The sequence below is a fragment of the Somniosus microcephalus genome, chromosome 7 (genome assembly GCF_052327205.1).
Source record: "Somniosus microcephalus isolate GS21.2 chromosome 7, FLI_Smic_1.0, whole genome shotgun sequence".
Classification (NCBI taxonomy): Eukaryota; Metazoa; Chordata; class Chondrichthyes; order Squaliformes; family Somniosidae; genus Somniosus; species Somniosus microcephalus.
This window is the reverse complement of record NC_140993.1, coordinates 142,698,245-142,716,253: the sequence shown is the minus strand read 5'-3', so window position 1 is coordinate 142,716,253 and position 18,009 is coordinate 142,698,245. Positions and strand designations below refer to the sequence as shown.

The following is an 18,009-nucleotide window of genomic DNA, read 5'->3' as shown; positions in this document are numbered from 1 at the left end:
GCCGCTAGGCCCGACCGCCCTACCACTCCGGGTCACTGCTACTACCACACCCGTTTTGGCGCTAGGGCTCAACGCTGCACGCCACCGTGTTCCTTCAAACACCCCCCCGCACCGGCCCCCGCGATGGCCGCGGGGCAGAAGGAGCCCCTACTGTACGTCACTGACGACAGAACCATCCGCCGATTTCTGTGCGACACAGGGGCCCAGCACAGCATCACCCCCGCCTCCGCCCTCGAGATCCAACGCAGCACACGGGGTATCACACTGGCTGCAGCCAACGGCTCTGAAATCCGCACATATGGCACCCGCATGGTCACGCTCGACCTCACGGGCCGCCGCTACCGCTGGGAGTTCCTCACAGCCAAGGTCCTCTGCCCACTCATCGGCGCCGACTTCCTACGCGCCCACGGCCTCCTTGTCGACATTCCGAGGCACTGCCTCGTCGACATCAACACTATGGCCCCCATCCCCGGCGCCTTTACCCCGGCCCGTTCGGCCGGCCTGACGACCTACTGCCTCGCCAGAGCCACGGACGACTACTCGGCACTCCTAGCTGAGTTTTCCGCCCTCACTAACCCGACCTTTTCAGCCAAAGCCGCCAAGCACGGTGTGGAACACTATATCCCCACCACCGGCCCCCCCAGTTTCTGCCCACGCCCGCAGACTCAACCCGGCCAAGCTGGAAATCGCGCGGGCCGAGTTCACCAACATGGAACAACTCGGCATCATCCGCCGCTCCAGCAGCCCTTGGGCCTCGCCCCTCCACATCGCCCCCAAGCCCGGCGGAGGCTGGCGCCCTTGCGGGGACTACCGCCGCCTCAACGACGCCACCACCCCCGATCGATACCCGGTGCCACACATCCAGGACTTCTCGGCCCGACTGGCCAGACGAACCGTCTTTTCCAAAGTCGACCTGGTGCGCGGTTACCACCAAGTCCCCGTACACCCCGCGGACATCCCCAAAACGGCCGTCATCACCCCATTCGGCCTGTTCGAGTTCCTGAGGATGCCCTTCGGCCTCAAGAATGCAGCACAGGCTTTCCAGCGCCTTATGGACTCAGTCCTCCGGGACCTGAACTTCCTATTCGTCTATCTAGACGACATTCTCGTGGCCAGCTCCTCCAAACAGGAACACCTCGAACACCTTCGCATCCTGTTCGGGCGCCTAGCCCAACACTGGCTCATCCTCAGCCCGGCGAAGTGCCAATTCGGCCTAACCGAGATCGATTTTCTCGGTCACCACATCACCCCTGCTGGGGCCGTCCCCCTGCCCAACAAGGTGCAGGCCGTCCAGCAATTCCCCCGCCCCACAACCATCAAGGGCCTCCAGGAGTTCCTCGGGATGGTGAACTTCTACAACAGGTTCATCCCCAGAGCCGCAGCCCTCATGAAGCCCCTATACGACTCCCTCCGAGGAAAATCCGGCAAGATGGACGTAGCCTGGACCACTGACACGGCAGCCGCCTTCGACGCCACCAAAAACGCGCTCACCGACGCCACTCTGCTCGCGCACCCGAGGGCCGATGCCCGGGTCGCGCTCACCACCGACGCCTCCGACCACGCGGTCGGGGCCGTGTTCAAGCAGTGGGTCAATGGTGCGTGGCAGCCACTTGCCTTCTACAGCCGCCAACTGCGTCCACTTTCGACCGCGAGCTTCTCGCACTCCACCTGTCGGTCCGCCATTTCAGGTTCCTCCTGGAAGGCCGCCCCTTCACCGCGTATGTGGACCACAAGCCACTCACATACGCGATGGCCAAGCACACCGAACCCTGGTCCGCTAGGCAGCAACGCCAGCTCGCGGCCGTCTCCGAGTTTACTACGGACATTTAGCACGTCTCCGGTAGAGACAACGTGGTCGCCGACTGCCTTTCCCGTCCCGCCGTCTGTGCAAATCACCTCGCGGTCGACTACGCACAACTAGCAGCGGCTCAGCTCACGGACCCAGACCTCCTCTCGGTGGCTACCAGCCTGCCAGGGCTACGCCTAGCCAAGGTCGCGCACGGGCCCGAAGCCACGGCAGTCACGTGCGACGTCTCACTCGGCCAACCCAGGCCGGTCGTCCCTGAGACCTGGCGCCGCCGCGTCTTCGACACGCTCCACGGGCTCTCTCACCCGGGTTCCCGCGCATCCGTCAAACTCCTCTCCAAGCGCTTCGTCTGGCGCGGCCTCAGCAGAGATGTTCGGACTTGGGCCACCTCCTGCCTCGCCTGCCAACGGGCTAAGGTACAGCTGCACACCAAAGCACCCCTGGGAGACTTCGAGGTACCCAGCCGCCGCTTTGACCACGTACACGTCGACATTGTCGGTCCCCTGCCGCCATCGCAAGGCCAAACTTATCTCCTCACGATGGTCGACCGCTACACACGCTGGCCTGAGGCAGTGCCGCTGACCACCACCACCACAGCCGACATCGCCAGGGCGTTCGTTAACACCTGGGTTGCGAGGTTCGGCGTGCCGGCCGACATAACCTCCGACAGAGGCGCCCAGTTCACCTCCGAACTCTGGACGGCCACAGCACGCAACCTCGGGGTGATGCTCCACCGCACCACGGCGTACCACCCGCAGGCCAACGGACTTTGTGAACGCTTCCACAGGTCACTCAAGGCCTCACTCCGCGCCGGCCTGCAGGACAGTACCTGGACTGACCGCCTACCGTGGGTGCTACTCGGCCTACGCACCGCGGTCAAGGAAGACCTCCAGTCCTCGGCAGCGGAGTTAGTCTACGGACAACCGCTGCGCGTCCCAGGCGAATTCCTTCCGGAGCCTACCAAGCCTTGGTCGGCCGAACAGCAGCGGCTTGACTCTTTCTCTTCCGCTCAGCAGTTCGCCCCACTTCCGGTCAACCGACACGGCGAACTCGCACCTCACGTCCCGCCAAATTTACAGCAGGCGCGCTTCGTCTTCGTGCGACACGACGCGCACCGCGGGCCCCTGCGACCCCCGTACGACGGTCCGTACGAGGTACTACAAACCGGGGACAAGGTCTTCAAGCTGCGACTCGGCGACAGGGTCGAGACAGTCTCCATCGACCGGCTCAAACCAGCACACACAGAACCAGGGGAACAGTTCCCCGTGGCCCAGCCTCCAACTAGAGGCCGTCCCCCCGGCAAGCCAGCACAGCCGGCGGCGAACCGCCCGACCCAACCAACCAGACCGGCGACCACTCAGAGCCGCTGCGGCAGAACCATTAGACCACCGTCACGACTCGTCCACTCCTCCTAAGCGGATTCTGGGGGGAGCTCTGTGGCGACACGCCACCACTGGACATAATCCGCTCACGGCGGCACAGACAGTCTAAGCAGAAGCCCCCAGCCGGGGGCCCTTTCCTCCAGCAACTTGTTTCCCGCAGGGACAGGCTGCCGGGAGCACTTCCTGTCTGGGAAGTATTTAAGTGGATGCGCGGGCTTTTCTAGTCCCTGTTTGTCATGTGGTTGGAATAAAGCAGTTGTGTTTTCAATAGCTCTGGTCTCGACTCCCACGTTTGCCGCGGTATCTCAACACTGTGTCTTTATGCATTTCTCCACTTCACCTGAAGAAGGAGCAGCGCTCCGAAAGCTTGTGATTTCAAATAAAGCTGTTGGACTATAACCTGGTGTTGTGTGATTTCTTACATTAGTAGAATACAAGTCAGAGGAGGTAATGATCAACTTATACAGTGCTCTGGTCAGACTACATCTTAAGTACTGCACCCAGTTCTGGTTGATGAGACAAAAAGGAGACATTCAAACTCGAGGCAGTGCAGACAAGAGCCACTAGGTTGATTGATGATGATGAAAACAGCAACAACTTATACAGCAACTTTAATGTAGAAAGCTGGAAGATGGGAGGTCAGCAAGGGGAGCATTAAAATAATTGCACCTGGAGGTCACAAAGGCATAGATGAGGGTTACAGCAATAGATGGGCTGAGGTAGTGGTGGACATGGAAATAGACGGTTTTTATGATGGAGAAGATATGGGGCCAGAAGCTCAGCTCGGGGTCGAATAGGACATCAAAGTTCTGAACAGTCTGGTTCAGCCTGAGATGGTGGCTGAGGAGGGGGAGGGAGTCAGTGGTAACGGTATGGAGTTTGTGATGGTGGCTTTGGCCTTCTCTATGTTTAGCTGGAGAAAATTGTGGATCATCTAAGACTGGATGCTGGGTAAGCAGTCTGACAGCACAGAGGGAGTGAAAGGGTCAAGGGAGGTGGTTGGAGAGGTAAAGCTGTGTGTCGATAGCATGCATGTGGAAGCTGGCCCCATGTTTGCGGATGATGTTGCCAAGGGGCAGCATGTAGACGAAGAAGAAGAGGGGGCCAAGGAAAGATTGGTTAATGGTATGTGGGTGGGAAGCAAAGCCATTGCTGGAGAGGCTCTGGCCACGAGCAGATATGCAAGAGTGTAACCAAGCGAAGGCTGTCACTGAGCTGGACAACGGAGAAAAATGTGTCCATTAATGTGCGTATTTTGGCGGCTGCTCTGGACTTAAGCTTCTATCTCCCTTTTTTGTTTTCCTTTTCCCCTTCAGGAGCTCTTCTCTCAAGTCTCCACTCCCTCCTGTCACCCAGTCATGCTACCTTTTATTTCTCTCCTCTCAGGTACTTTGTTCCCCCCCCCCCCACCAAATTCCTATCGCAACCCATCACTGCTCCTTTGCCTTCCTACTCTCCTGCCTCCACCTCAGGCTTGAATCCCCCTTGAATAAGTCTACAGTTGCACTCTGTTCCCATTGAGGCACACATCGCCTCCTTATGAAAGCCAACCCCAACCATCCCATCATCCTCTTTTACCGACCTTCCTGCCCAGCATACCCACTGGGGGCTAACCTCCTTCCCATCCTGCTCACTGTACCAACCACTACTCCCTTGGATTCTTCCAGTGGATAAACAATCACTCCATCTCGCTGCATTTTCTTCCTCAAATGTCCATACACCCGCAAACAAGGCACTTGCTTTCCGCAGCAATTGTATTGACATCGTGGCTTTAACTGAAAGTTGCCTTACAGGTGACAATTCATGGCCCTTTACCGAAGCCTCCCTGCCTGCCTATACTTTCCAGCTCCTGCCCCGCCCAAGCTGCCAGTGGCAGTGTGCCTCTTATCACATTTTGGTCTCTTTCCCCCCCCCCCCCCTAGTTCTCTGATACCTTCTCCTCCTCATAAAATCTCTTCATGGCCTTTTCTCCTCCCATCTCTGTAGCCTTCTCCAGCCCAACAACCATTCCTCTGACTCTGGCCTCTTGTGCATTACCCTGTTCCTTTTGCTGCACCATTGGCGGCTGTGCTGTCAGCCACCTGGGCCCTAGGCCCCATGTTCTGGAATTCCCTCCCTAAACCCCTCTGCCTCTTCAACTCCTTTTTTAAGCCCTGCCTTAAAAACCACCTATATAGTCATAGAATCATTATGGCACAGAAGGAGGCCATTCAGCCCATCGAGTCCATGCCGGCTCTGTAGAGTAATCCAGTCAGTCCCATTCCCCCGCTCTATCCCCGTAGTCCTGCAAATTTATTTTGCTCAAGTGCCTATCCAATTTCCTTTTGAAATCATTGATTGTCTCCACTTCCACCACCCTCGTCGGCAGCGAGTTCCAGGTCATTACCACTTGCTGCGTAAAAAAGTTCTTCCTCATATCCCCCCTGTATCTCTTGCCCAAAACCTTAAATTTGTGTCTCCTAGTCCTTGTACCATCAGCTAATGGGAACAGCATTTCTCTGTCTACCTTATCCAAACCCGTCATTATCTTGTACATCTTTATCAAATCTCCCCTCAAACTCCTTTGCTCCAACGAGAACAACCCCAGCTTCTCCAACCTAAGCTTGTAGCAAGATCCCGTGGGGGAAAAATTCAGTTGGTTTGCGCCTCCCGTTAGCGCCTTAAGAGGGCGCTAATGGAGCGCAAAGCAACTAGCGTCCGGGCGAGGCGATATCTGCGCCTCTCGCGGAATTGACCGGACATTTTGCGGTGGCACTAAACAATACCGCCCGATCTCCTGCGCACGCAGATCTTGACGTCATTCGAGCGTGTGACGCCCCGGAACGGAAATTGAGTGGCAGCCCCCTCCTTTCCGCCTGGCGCAACCAACGACAGGTAGACTGGGACGCTTCCCAGTCGCTGTGGAGCTGGGGCGGCGCTATTTAAAGGGGGCCTCTTCCTGGCTTTTTTTGTGGTAGACATTTTTGCACCACTCGTTCTGAGAGAGAGAGAGAGAGAGAAAGAGAGACTTCTGCATTGAGTCGACGCTGTCTGAAGTAGTTTTGGCTTCTGACCATAACTTTGCAGGTACTTTGGTTTTTGATCTTCATTACTTTGATTGCCAAGATACTATGGGGGCTGCACTGAATGGGGGCGTCGTCCTGCACCATCAGATTCGGAGGGCACAGAGATGCAGAGAGAGGGTGGCAATCATGGCCAGATGGAGGAGGGCCAATAGGCCTCTGTACAGGAGACCTTACCCTCCCAGGGTATTTCGGCAACAGTTCTCCTACATTAATACGTCTGAGGAGCAGTGTTTGCGAAGACTGCGCTTCAGCAAGGAGGTGGTCACTGAGCTCTGCCACCTGCTGCAGCCAGATCTGCAGCCTCAGCTGAGAAGCAGGATGTCTGTCGGCAGTGAAGATAACAGTGGCTCTCAACTTTTAAGCCACCGGCTCATTTCAATCAGCTACTGGGGACATCGCCAATATCTCCCAGTTCACGGTCCATTGCTGCATCCCTCAGGTCACAAATGCCCTCTATAATAGGAGACGAGAGTACATCTCTTTCCCCATGACCCCGGACAAGCAGCAAGAACGTGCAATGGGCTTTGCTAGGATAGCGGGCTTCCCCATGGTGCAGGGCGCCATTGACTGCACGCATGTAGCTTTGCGTGCTCCGCATGAGAATGCCGAGGATTTCTGCAACCAAAAGGGGTTCCATTCCTTAAACGTTCAGTTGGTCTGTGACCACAGACAGCTGATACTCGCTGTCAATGCCCACTATCCTGGCACCAGACTACTGTGGCAGAATTTTTCCAGGCGCCGCATCACCCAGATGGTTGGCTTCTCGGTGACCAGGGATATCCACTGTGCACCTGGCTGAGGACACCGCTCCATACATAGAAACATAGAAACAAAGAAGATAGGAGCAGGAGTAGGCCATTCGGCCCCTCGAGCCTGCTCCGCCATTCAATGAGATCATGGCTGATCATCCAAACTCAGTACCCTGTTCCTGCCTTCTCCCCATATCCCTTGATCCCTTTAGCCTTAAGAAATATATCTAAGTCCTTCTTGAATATATTTAATGAAATGGCCTCAACTGCCTTCTGTGGTAGAGAATTCCACAGGTTCACCACTCTCTGGGTGAAGAAATTCCTCCTCATCTCTGTCCTAAATGGCTTACCCCTTATCTTTAGACTGCGACCCCTGGTTCTGGACTCCCCCGCCATCGGGAACATCCTTCCTGCATCTAGTCTGTCTAGTCCTGTTAGAATTTTATAAGTTTCAATGAGATCCCCTCTCATTCTTCTAAACTCCAGCGAGTATAAGCCCAGTCGACCCAATCTCTCCTCATACGTCATTTCTGCCATCCCAGGTATCAGTCTGGTGAATCTTCGCTGCACTCCCTCCATGGCAAGAACATCCTTCCTCAGATAAGGCAACCAAAACTGCACACAATACTCAAGGTGTGGTCTCACCAAGGCCCTATACAACTGCAGCAAGACATCCTTGTTCCTGTACTCAAACCCTCTCGCTACGAAGGCCAACATACCATTTGCCTTCTTAACCACCTGCTGCACCTGCATGCTTACCTTCAGCGACTGGTGCACAAGGACACCCAGGTCTCGTTGCACTTCCCCTTCTCCCAATCTATTGCCGTTCAGATAATAATCTGCCTTCCTGTTTTTGCCACCAAAGTGGATAACCTTGCATTTATCCACATTATACTGCATCTGCCATACATCTGCCCAATCACCCAACCTATCCAAATCATACTGGAGTTTCTCTGCATCCTCCTCACAGCACACACGCCCACCCAGATTTGTGTCGTTTGCAAACTTGGAGATATTACATCTAGTTCCCTTGTCTAGATCATTAATATATATTGTGAATAGCTGGGGTCCTAGCACCGATCCCCGTGGTACCCCACTAGTCACTGCCTGCCACTCGGAAAAAGAGCCGTTTATTCCAACTCTTTGCTTCCTGTCTGCCAGCCAGTTCGCTATCCAAGTCAGTACCTTGCCCCCAATCCCATGTGCTTTAACTTTACACACTAATCTCTTATGCAGGACCTTATCGAAAGCCTTCTGAAAGTCCAAATACAGGAAACTCTTTTTTTATCCGGCACCGGCGTGGTGCCGGTTTATCAAAAAGTCCGGATTACAGAGTGGTATAGTAAAAGGTACGAGAGCCCCGTACATGACCACAGATCCAGGCGTCCCTGTTGCATGGCAACAGGTGCAGGAACCCCGGTTACACGGCCACAGATCCAGGAACGGCCACTAATATGAAGTAAAACTTACCTGAACCTACTCCTGAATTTTGCTGGTTTACAGAGATTTCCGGTTATTTAGGTGCCGGTAAATCGAGAGTTTCCTGTACACCACATCCGCTGGTTCTCCCTTATCTATTCTACCAGTTACATCCTCAAAAAATTCCAGTAGATTAGTCAAGCATGATTTACCTTTTGTAAATCCATGTTGACTTTGTCCGATCCTGTCACTATTTTCCAAGTGCTCTGCTATTACATCTTTTATAATGGACTCTAGCATTTTCCCACTACCGATGTCAGGCTTACCAGTCTATAATTCCCCGTTTTCTCTCTATCACCTTTTTTGAACAGTGGGGTAATATTAGCTACCCTCCAATCCATGGGAACTGTACGCCCAACACCCCTGCTGAGCTGCGGTACAACGAGAGCCATCAAGCTACCAGGAACATCGTTGAGCACACAATCGGCGTGCTCAAGCAACGGTTCCACTGTCTGAACCATTCTGGAGGAGCCCTGCTGTACTCGCCTGAGCGAGTCTCCCACTTCGCTGTTGTGTGCTGCATGCTGCATAACCTGGCAATCCTGAGGACCCAGCCAATGCCACCAGGCCTTGGAGCACCACCAGAGGAGGAGGATGATCATCAGCAGCACCAAGGCAGGAGGGAGGCCCACTATGTAGAAACTGGAAGGGCCGTCCGCATCAACGGCTGATAGCAAGCCGCTTCTGGGCCCCTGCTGAGGAAATGGCTTCTGCCATTGAGAACAACATGAATGAAACCAACACGCAACCCCTAAGCCGGCCAAGGCAACAATGATTGCAAAGACCAAACATGTACATTTTGAATACAAAATCTTTTTTATTTTACAAACTCTGTGGGGGAAAAATTCAGTTGGTAGCGCCACCCGTTAGCGCCTTAAGAGGGCGCTAAGTGGGGCGCAAACCAACTAGCGCCCGGACGCAGCGATATCCGCGCCTCTCGCGAAATTGACCGGACATCTTGCGGCGGCGCTAAACAATACTGCCCGATCTCCTGCACACGCAGATCTTGACGTCATTCAAGAGTGCAACGCCATTGGGGCGCCCTGGACCGGAAATTCAGTGGCGCCTCCCCTCCTTTCCGCCTGGCGCTACCAATGACAGGTAGACTGGGACGCTTCCCAGTCGCTGTGGGGCTGGGGGGGTTCTATTTAAAGGGGACCTCTTCCTGGCTTTTTGTGTGGTAGATATTTTTGCACCACTCATTCTGCGAGAGAGAGAGAGAGATTTGCAGAGAGAGAAAGAGAGACTTCTGCATTGAGTCAACGCTGTCTGAGGTAGTTTTGGCTTCTGACCATAACTTTGCAGGTACTTTGCTTTTTGACCTTCATAGCTTTGATTGGCCAGATACAATGGGGGCTGCAATGAATGGGAACGTCGTTCTTCTCCATCACATTCGGAGGGCACAGAGACGCAGAGAGAGAGTGGCAATTGTGGCCTGACGGAGGAGGGCCAACAGGCCTCTGTACAGGAGACCTTACCCTCCCAGGGTTTTTCGCCAACAGTTCTCCTACATTAATATGTCTGAGGAGCAGTGTTTGCGAAGGCTGCGATTCAGCAAGGAGGTGGTCACTGAGCTGTGCCACCTGCTTCAGCCAGATCTGCAGCCTCAACTGAGGAGCAGGACGTCTCTGTCGGTGGCAGTGAAGATAACAGTGGCTCTCAACTTTTATGCCACCGGCTCATTTCAACCAGCTACTGGGGACATCGCCAATATCTCCCAGTTCACAGTGCATTGCTGCATCCGTCAGGTAACAAATGCCCTCTTTAAAAGGAGTCAAGAGTACATCTCTTTCCCCATGACCCCGGACAAGCAGCAAGAACGCGCAACGGGCTTTGCTAGGATACAACGAGAGCCATCAAGCTACCAGGAACATCGTTGAGCATACAATCGGCGTGCTCAAGCAACGGTTCCGCTGTCTGGACCATTCTGGAGGAGCCCTGCAGTACTCGCCTGAGCAAGTCTCCCACTTCGTTGTTGTGTGCTGCATGCTGCATAACCTGGCAATCCTGAGGACCCAGCCAATGCCACCAGACATTGGAGCACCAGCGGAGGAGGAAGATGAGGAGGATGATCATCAGCAGCACCAAGGCGGGAGGGAGGCACAAAGTGGAAGGGCCGTCCGTCAAAGACTCATAGCAAGTCGCTTCTAGGCCACCTCTGAGGGAATGGCTTCTGCCATTCAAACAACCTGAATGAAACCATCTCGCAACCCCTAAGCCGGTCAAGGCAACAATGAATGCAAAGACCAAACATGCACATTTTGAGTACAGACACTTCTTTATTTCACAAACTGTGTCTCATTTCTGCATGACAAAGTAATAGAATGAAACACAAAAAAAAAGTAATTCACATAACTGGCTCTCACAACCTGGAGACAATGTCCAAAACAGTAACACAAATTTGACCACGAACCTCGGCCTTCAATAAAACAATGAAAGACATTTTGCCACACCTTCTATTTTTTGCCCTTCGAGGGTGATCTGCTTCCCTTGCGAAATTGCCCCCTTCCCACCCTGCAGCTCCTCCGTAATGGGACCCCAGTGGCTGGAGCAAGGCTGGGGGAAGGCTGCTGAGTGTCAGAAACTGAGACTGCAGATGCCCTTGAGGGATGGTCTGGACCAGCTCTGGGCCTGGAGGGCCCGGCTGCTGACTGCTCCAACTCTGCATAGGCGGCAGCAGTCTGTCCTACAGGTGGTGGCAACTGCAGTGGAGAAGTGCCAGTGGTGGCAGCAGGAATGCTGTCATCTTGAGAGAGGACAGCAACTCCCTGCTCGACTGGCACTCCCACGGGGCAGCACTTCAGCATCCGGAGCAATCTGATGGAGCACAGATTGCTGGCCTGCTGCGGCGCGGTGAGAGCCCCGGGGAAATCTGCCCGATCCAGCGAGGGTAGCAGCAGTCCATGCTCGCGTGGCCTCAATCTGCGTCTGCATGAGACCAGCCACTGACTGCATTGCAGCACTTAGCATTTGTGTGGCAGCCGCCTGTGCGACAGCGAAGTGCTCCACACCCCTTGCCAGTGATCCAATGGATTTGGGCATCCTTGCCACTGCAGCATGAGCTCAGTGTGCCTTTGCTCCGCCTGGGCGCTCATTTTAGCGAGGACCCGCTCCTCGTCTGCGTCCAGTGCAGCAGGCCTCGAGGCCATACTCTCCGTCCGGGGAGAAGGCCCCAAGCTTCCCTAACCCCCTCGCGTTGCTGCAGCCCGCTGGGTCCTGGAGCTTCACCCTCATCAGACCATTCCCCCCTGCTCCCCTCCAGGGAAGGCGTGTCCCCAGTATGGGCACGGGCTGCCACGATAGAGGGTGGCGCTGATGGTCCGGCTTCCTCTTCCTCCTCGCCTTCAGCTTCACTCTCACTGGCAGCTTGAGGGCCCATCTCCTCACCTGGTGAATCACCACCTGAAAGCAGGGAGGTACAAGAGTGGCTTTAGCATGAGGACAGGGTGGCAGCAAGGGAGGCATGAGTGCAGCGATATACTGATTTGGATTGAAAGTGTCAAAGGCTGCTGTTGTGAGGAATAAGTGGAAGGAGAGAGGACAAGAAGGTGATGACCTTACAATTGCAGTCCAGAACGGGGTCGGCGTCTCCAGTGGCGACAGGACCAATCACGCGGCTTGCCACAATCCTGTGGATGCGCTGCTCAAGATTGCTGAGGGCTTGAAGGCGAGGCCGCCCTCCACCGGTCCGTTGCTGCTGTCTCCTATTATGAGACAGCTTGGCTTGCAAGAAAAAGGACAGCGTCTGAGTAAATATGCAGCCATGACCTCGCCTGAAATGCCTCCCATGGTTGAATAGCCCTTACTGTATGCAGCCATGATCTTGCCTGAAATGCCTCCCATGGTTGAATAGCCCTTACTGTATGCAGCCATGATCTTGCCTGAAATGCCTCCCATGGTTGAATAGCCCTTACTGTATGCAGCCATGATCTTGCCTGAAATGCCTCCCATGGTTGAATAGCCCTTACTGTATGCAGCCATGATCTTGCCTGAAATGCCTCCCATGGTTGAATAGCCCATACTGTATGCAGCCATGATCTTGCCTGAAATGCCTCCCATGGTTGAATAGCCCTTACTGTATGCAGCCATGATCTTGCCTGAAATGCCTCCCATGGTTAAATAGCCCTTACTGTATGCAAAGTGTGGAATGTGCGTGTGTGTTTCATGAAAGGGCCATAGGTGTTGGATGAGTGTTGGGCATTGGGGCTTTCAAGACCCTCTGGCCATAAGTGAGGTGGAGATGGAGGGATGAAGTGGTTTTGGAAAAAAAGGCACTCACCCTGACGAGACGAGTGAGGTCGTTGAACTTTTTCCTACATTGCACATGGGTCCTAGGCACCATGCTGCTTGAGGACATTCTCTGAGCCACCTCCCTCCACACTTTCCTGTACTCGCTTGGCAAAGGCCTCCTGCCACTCTCTGGGTACAGAATGGATCTTCTGCGCTCCACCCTGCGAACCAGAGCCTCCAAAGCCCGCTCGCAGAAGCGCTGCGCTCGTTCCCTGGCCCTTTCCATAGTGTCTGGCTGCTAGATTTAGCCACAGGTCTGCCTAGGCCGAGATTCAAGGCTCCAGTTAGCAAGGTGTAGCTGCAGAGCAAGACCGACCCTCCCCTTTAAGAACTGACCGGCGCCAGTGTGTCTGTGTTCAATCGCTAACTGACAGCACCTGCGCTGCGCCTGCCCTCAGGTAGCGTCTCGCTCCTCGGCCTTAGCGCCTTAAGAGAGTTGTGTTGCGACTGATTTAGCGCTCCAATCACCTCCAGGGGCGATAAAAGCCAAGTTTGCTGTTGGAGGCGATAATTAGCGCCAGGTGCTAATCTTTGCGCCTGGCCAATAATTGCGCCCCAAATGGCGTGACACTGAATTTCTCCCCGTGTGTGTCATTTCCGCATGACAAACTAATATAAAGAAAAACAAAAAAACAGTCAATAACGTAACTGATTCTCTCAACCTGGAGATAATGTCCAAAACACTGAACAAAATTTGACCACAAACCTCTTTCTGCCTTTAATTAAAAAAATGAACAACATTTTGTCACACCTCCTACTTTTTGCCCTTCGAGGGTGATCTCCTTCCCTTGCACACTTCCCCCCTTCCCACCCTACTGCTCCTCCATAATGGGACTTCAGTGGCTGCAGCAAGGCTGGTGGAAGGCTGCTGATTGTCACAACCTGAGACTGCAGATGCCCTTGAAGGACGGCCTCGACCAGCTCTGGGCCTGGAGGGCCCGGCTGCAGACTGCACCAACTCTGCATGGGCGGCAGCAGTCTGTCCTACAGGCGGTGGCAAGTGCAGCGGAGAAGTGACTTACCTTGAGATAAGACAGCAACTCCCTGCTCGACCGACACACTGGCACTCCCACAGGGCAGCACTTCAGCATCCGGAGCAATCTGCTGGAGCACAGATTGCTGGCCTGCTGCAGCGCAGTGAGAGTCCCGGGGAAATGTGTCCGAACCAGCGAGGATGGCAGCAGTCAGTGCTCGCGTGGCCTCAATCTGAGCCTGCATGAGAGCAGTCTGAGATGGGGTCATGGCAGCCAGTAACTGAATTGCAGCACTAAGCATTTGCGTGGCATCCGCCTGTGCTACAGCGAAGTGCTCCACTCTCCTTGCCAATGATTCAATGGATTTGGGCACCCTTCCCACTGCACCTGTGAGCTCATTGTGCATGTCCACTGCCTGGGTGTTCATTTCAGCGATGAGCCGCTCCTCCTCTGCGTCCAGTGCAGCAGGACTCGCTGGCATACTCTCCCTCCGGGGAGAAGGCTCCCGAGCTTCCCTACCCTCAATGCGTTGCTGCAGCCCGCTGGGTCCTGGAGCTTCACCCTCATCAGACCCTTCCCCCCTGCTCCCCTCCAGGGAAGGCGTGTTCCCAATGTGGGCATGGGCTTCCTTGGGAGAGGGTGGCGCTGATGCTCCGGCTTCCTCTTCCTCTTCGCCTGCAGCTTCACTCCCACTGGCAACTTGAGGGCCTGTCTCCTCAGCTGGTGAATCACCATCTGAAAGCAGGGAGGTACAAGAGTGGCTTTAGCGTGAGGACAGGGTGGCAGTAAGGGAGGAATGAGTGCAGCGATTTAGTAAGTTGGATTGAAAGTGTCAAAGGCTGGTGTGAGGGACAAGTGGAAGGAGAGAGGACAAAAAGGTGATGACCTTACCATTGCTGTCCAGAACCGGGTCGGCGTCTCCAGTGGCGATGGGACCGATCACCCGGCTTGCCACAATCCTGTGGACGCGCACCTCAAGATCGCTGAGGGGTTGCAGCTGAGGCCGCCCTCCACCCGCCCGTTGCTGCTGTCTCCTATTATGAGATAGCTTGGCCTGCAAGAAAAAAGACGGCGTCTGAGTAAATATACAGCCATGGTCTAGCCTGATGTGCCTCCCATAGTTGAATAGCCCTTACTGTATGCAGCCATGGTCCAGCCTGATGTGCCTCCCATAGTTGAATAGCCCTTACTGTATGCAAAGTGTGGAATGCGCGTGTGTGTTTGATGAAAGGGCCATAGGTGTTGGATGAGTGTTGGGCATTGGTGCTTTTAAGACCCTCTGGCCATAGAGTGAGGTTGAGATGGAGGGATGGAGAGGTATTGAAAAAAAGCCACACACCCTGACGACCCGAGTGAGGTCATTGAACTTTTTTCTGCATTGGTTCTGGGTCCTGGGCACCATGCTCCTTGAGGAGACGGTCTGAGCCACCTCCCTCCACACACTTCTGTACTCGTGCGGCAAAGGCCTCCTGCCACTCTCTGGGTACAGTATAGATCTTCTGTGCTCCACCGTGCCAACCAGAGCCTCCAAGACCCGCTCGCTGAAGCGCTGTGCTCGCTCCCTGGCCCTCTCCATAGTCCTTGCCTGCAAAATTTAGCCACAGGTCTGTCCAGGCCGAGATTCAAGGCTCCAATGAGCAGGGTGTGGCTGGAGAGCAAGATCGACCCTCCCCTTTAAGAGCTGGCCGGCGCCAGTGTGTCTGTGTTCAATTGCTAACTGACAGCACCTGCGCTGCACCCACGCTCTGAGGTAGCGCCTCGCTCCTCAGACTTTGCACCTTAAGAGAGGTGTGTAGCACCTGATTTAGTGCTCCAATCACCTCCAGGGGCAATAAAAGCCAAGTTTGCTGTCGGAGGCAATAATTAGCGCCAGGCGCTAAATTTTGCGCACGGCCGATAACGGTGCCCCAAACGGGGCGATACTGAATTTTTCCCCCTTATGCTTTGCTAACTACTTTCTCAATATGCCCTGCCACCTTCAAAGATCTATGCACACGAACCCCCAGGGTCCCTCTGTCCCTGCACACTCTTTAGAACTGTGCCATTAAGTCTATATTGCCTCTCCCTATCCCTTCTGCCAAAATACATCACCTCACACTTCTGTGTATTAAATTCAATATGCCACTTGTCTGCCCATTCTGCTAGCCTATCTATGTCTTATGACTAAGCTTTTGATCCTTTCTACTATTTCCAACGCCGCCGCCTCCTTTGTCTCAGCATCCATTTGTTTAATTATGTATCTGTAAAACACCTTGGGATGCAATATATAAGTAGAAATTGTTGAGGCATTGGGAGAAGGATGATTGGATCAACCATGTCTAAGGCTGCAGAGAGGTCAAGAAGGTTGAGGAGGGATAACGCACCACGATCTTAGTCACAGAATTTTTTCATGACTTTGTTTAGGGCTGTTTCAGTGCTGTAAAACTCACAACATGTTGGAGATGGAAACTCACAACATGTTGGAGATGGAGATGGGGCATGGTTTGTGAGGTTGAGGTTGGGTTTTTTAAGGAGGGAGGTGATGACAACTGTTTTGAAAGGGAGGGAACAGTGCCTGAGGAGAGGGAACTATTTACAATGTCAGCTAAAATGGGAAACCACGAAGGGAAGTCAGCAGTTTAGTATGAATGGGGTCAAAGGCGAAAGAGGTGGGTCCTATGGGCAATTTAAGTTCTGAGAGCCTGCGTATGGAGATGAGAGAAACAGATTGGGGGCTAAGTTGGGGGCCTACAGAGGAGGGAGGGAGGGTGAAGCTTCAGATGCACCAGTAAAAGAAAAAGTCACTTGCCCTTGCCCTTGTTGGAGGTGAGGTTGGAAGGAACTAGGGAGAGGGTCTAAGGAGATGGATGGTTGGTAGTGGAGAAGAGAAGCCTGAGATTATCCTTGTACTCCAGGATGATCCTGGAGTGGTGGGCAAGTTTGGGAGAGGGGAAATGAGGCCTGGTGGAGCTTTGGGTAGTCGAGCCAGATCTGGTGATAGATGTCTAAGCAATGGCCCAGTAATTCCGGGCACAACGCGTGAGTACGGACGGGGTACTCACGCGTGTGCCCGGAGGAATTGCCGGTTTTCAGCATGCACAGCGCATGCGCTGAAAACTGGCATTTCCTGTCCTCTGACCCAAGGGGTTAAGAGTAAGAGGCAGAGCGCGTGCGACTGCACAGGCAGCGCGTGCGCGGTGAAATTCCTTTTTCTTTTCCAGAGTTGCGCGTGTGTAAAGGCCTCCGGTCTTTGCGCATTGAAAGACCACACGTAAGTACTTCGTTTTTCAGGTAAGTGGGCTTTTAGTACAATTGAGAAATTTTTTTTCCACAGGTTTGTTACTTTTAAAGAATTTACAGTAAGGTAATTTTCGTTTTAGCCCCGATTTTTTTTTTTTTATATATTTTTTTCAAATTTTAAAATTATTGTTTAAAATAGTTTTTCCGAGTTCTTTATTGTTCATTTAAGTAGTGTAATGCTTTTTTAAATTTTCTTTCAGGTTTAAGTAGTGTTTTGGGGCCAGGAGTTTTCATGAGTTTGACAGCTCTTACTGTCAAACTCATGAATGAGCTTCCCCTCCCCTGATTGGCTGCACAGTGCTCACCTGATCCCAGCCGGCACATCGCACTAACTACGCCGCTGGATCAGGTAAGCACATCGCGCCGACATCGGAACCGGGCCAGTGACAGGAAATGGAAGCAGGCCCGGGTTTCAGATGTCGGCGCGCAGGGTGAGTGCACATCGGGGGCTTGCACGTGCGGCAAGCCCCCGATCCTAATTTCAGGGCCAATATGTGCCAGTGTTAGAGGTGTACATTTGGAGGAACGTCTGCTAAATTTGTGCTCTTCAGTTTGGAAAGGTGGTGTCGAAGAGGTGATCTTATAGAAGTATACAAGATAGCTAATGATGTGGAAAAGGTAAATTCGGAATATTACTTTAAAATATCTTGCGAAAGTAGGACCAAGGCACCCAGGTTAAAACCAGTAAAAAATCAAGCTAGGTCTGATATCAGGAAATTCTTCACAGTGATCAACATATGGAATGAATTTACAGAATCATTTATGAAACAATTGGATGCTGCAGTGGGAACTGTAAGATGCTAATAGATAAATTAATTAAGATGGGCTGAATGGCCTTCCTCTATGGTAATTATCTTGAGATAACCTGGTTTAGCAGCTCAACTTTGAGTTGTTATGAAACCTTATTTAAACTTGTTCTGAAATATCAGTTATAGGGTTTTTTGCAGGATTTACAAACATTTCCAAAACATTAACATTAAACTT

At 53.3% G+C, this 18,009-nt stretch overlaps 1 protein-coding gene across 6 annotated transcripts in view; it reads left to right on the top strand.

Annotated features, from left to right (window-relative positions):
• The window catches only part of unm_hu7910 (un-named hu7910), a 426,260-nt gene that overhangs the window by 257,368 nt on the left and 150,883 nt on the right, over window positions 1–18,009 (top strand). The gene's annotated exons all lie outside the window — the stretch shown is intronic.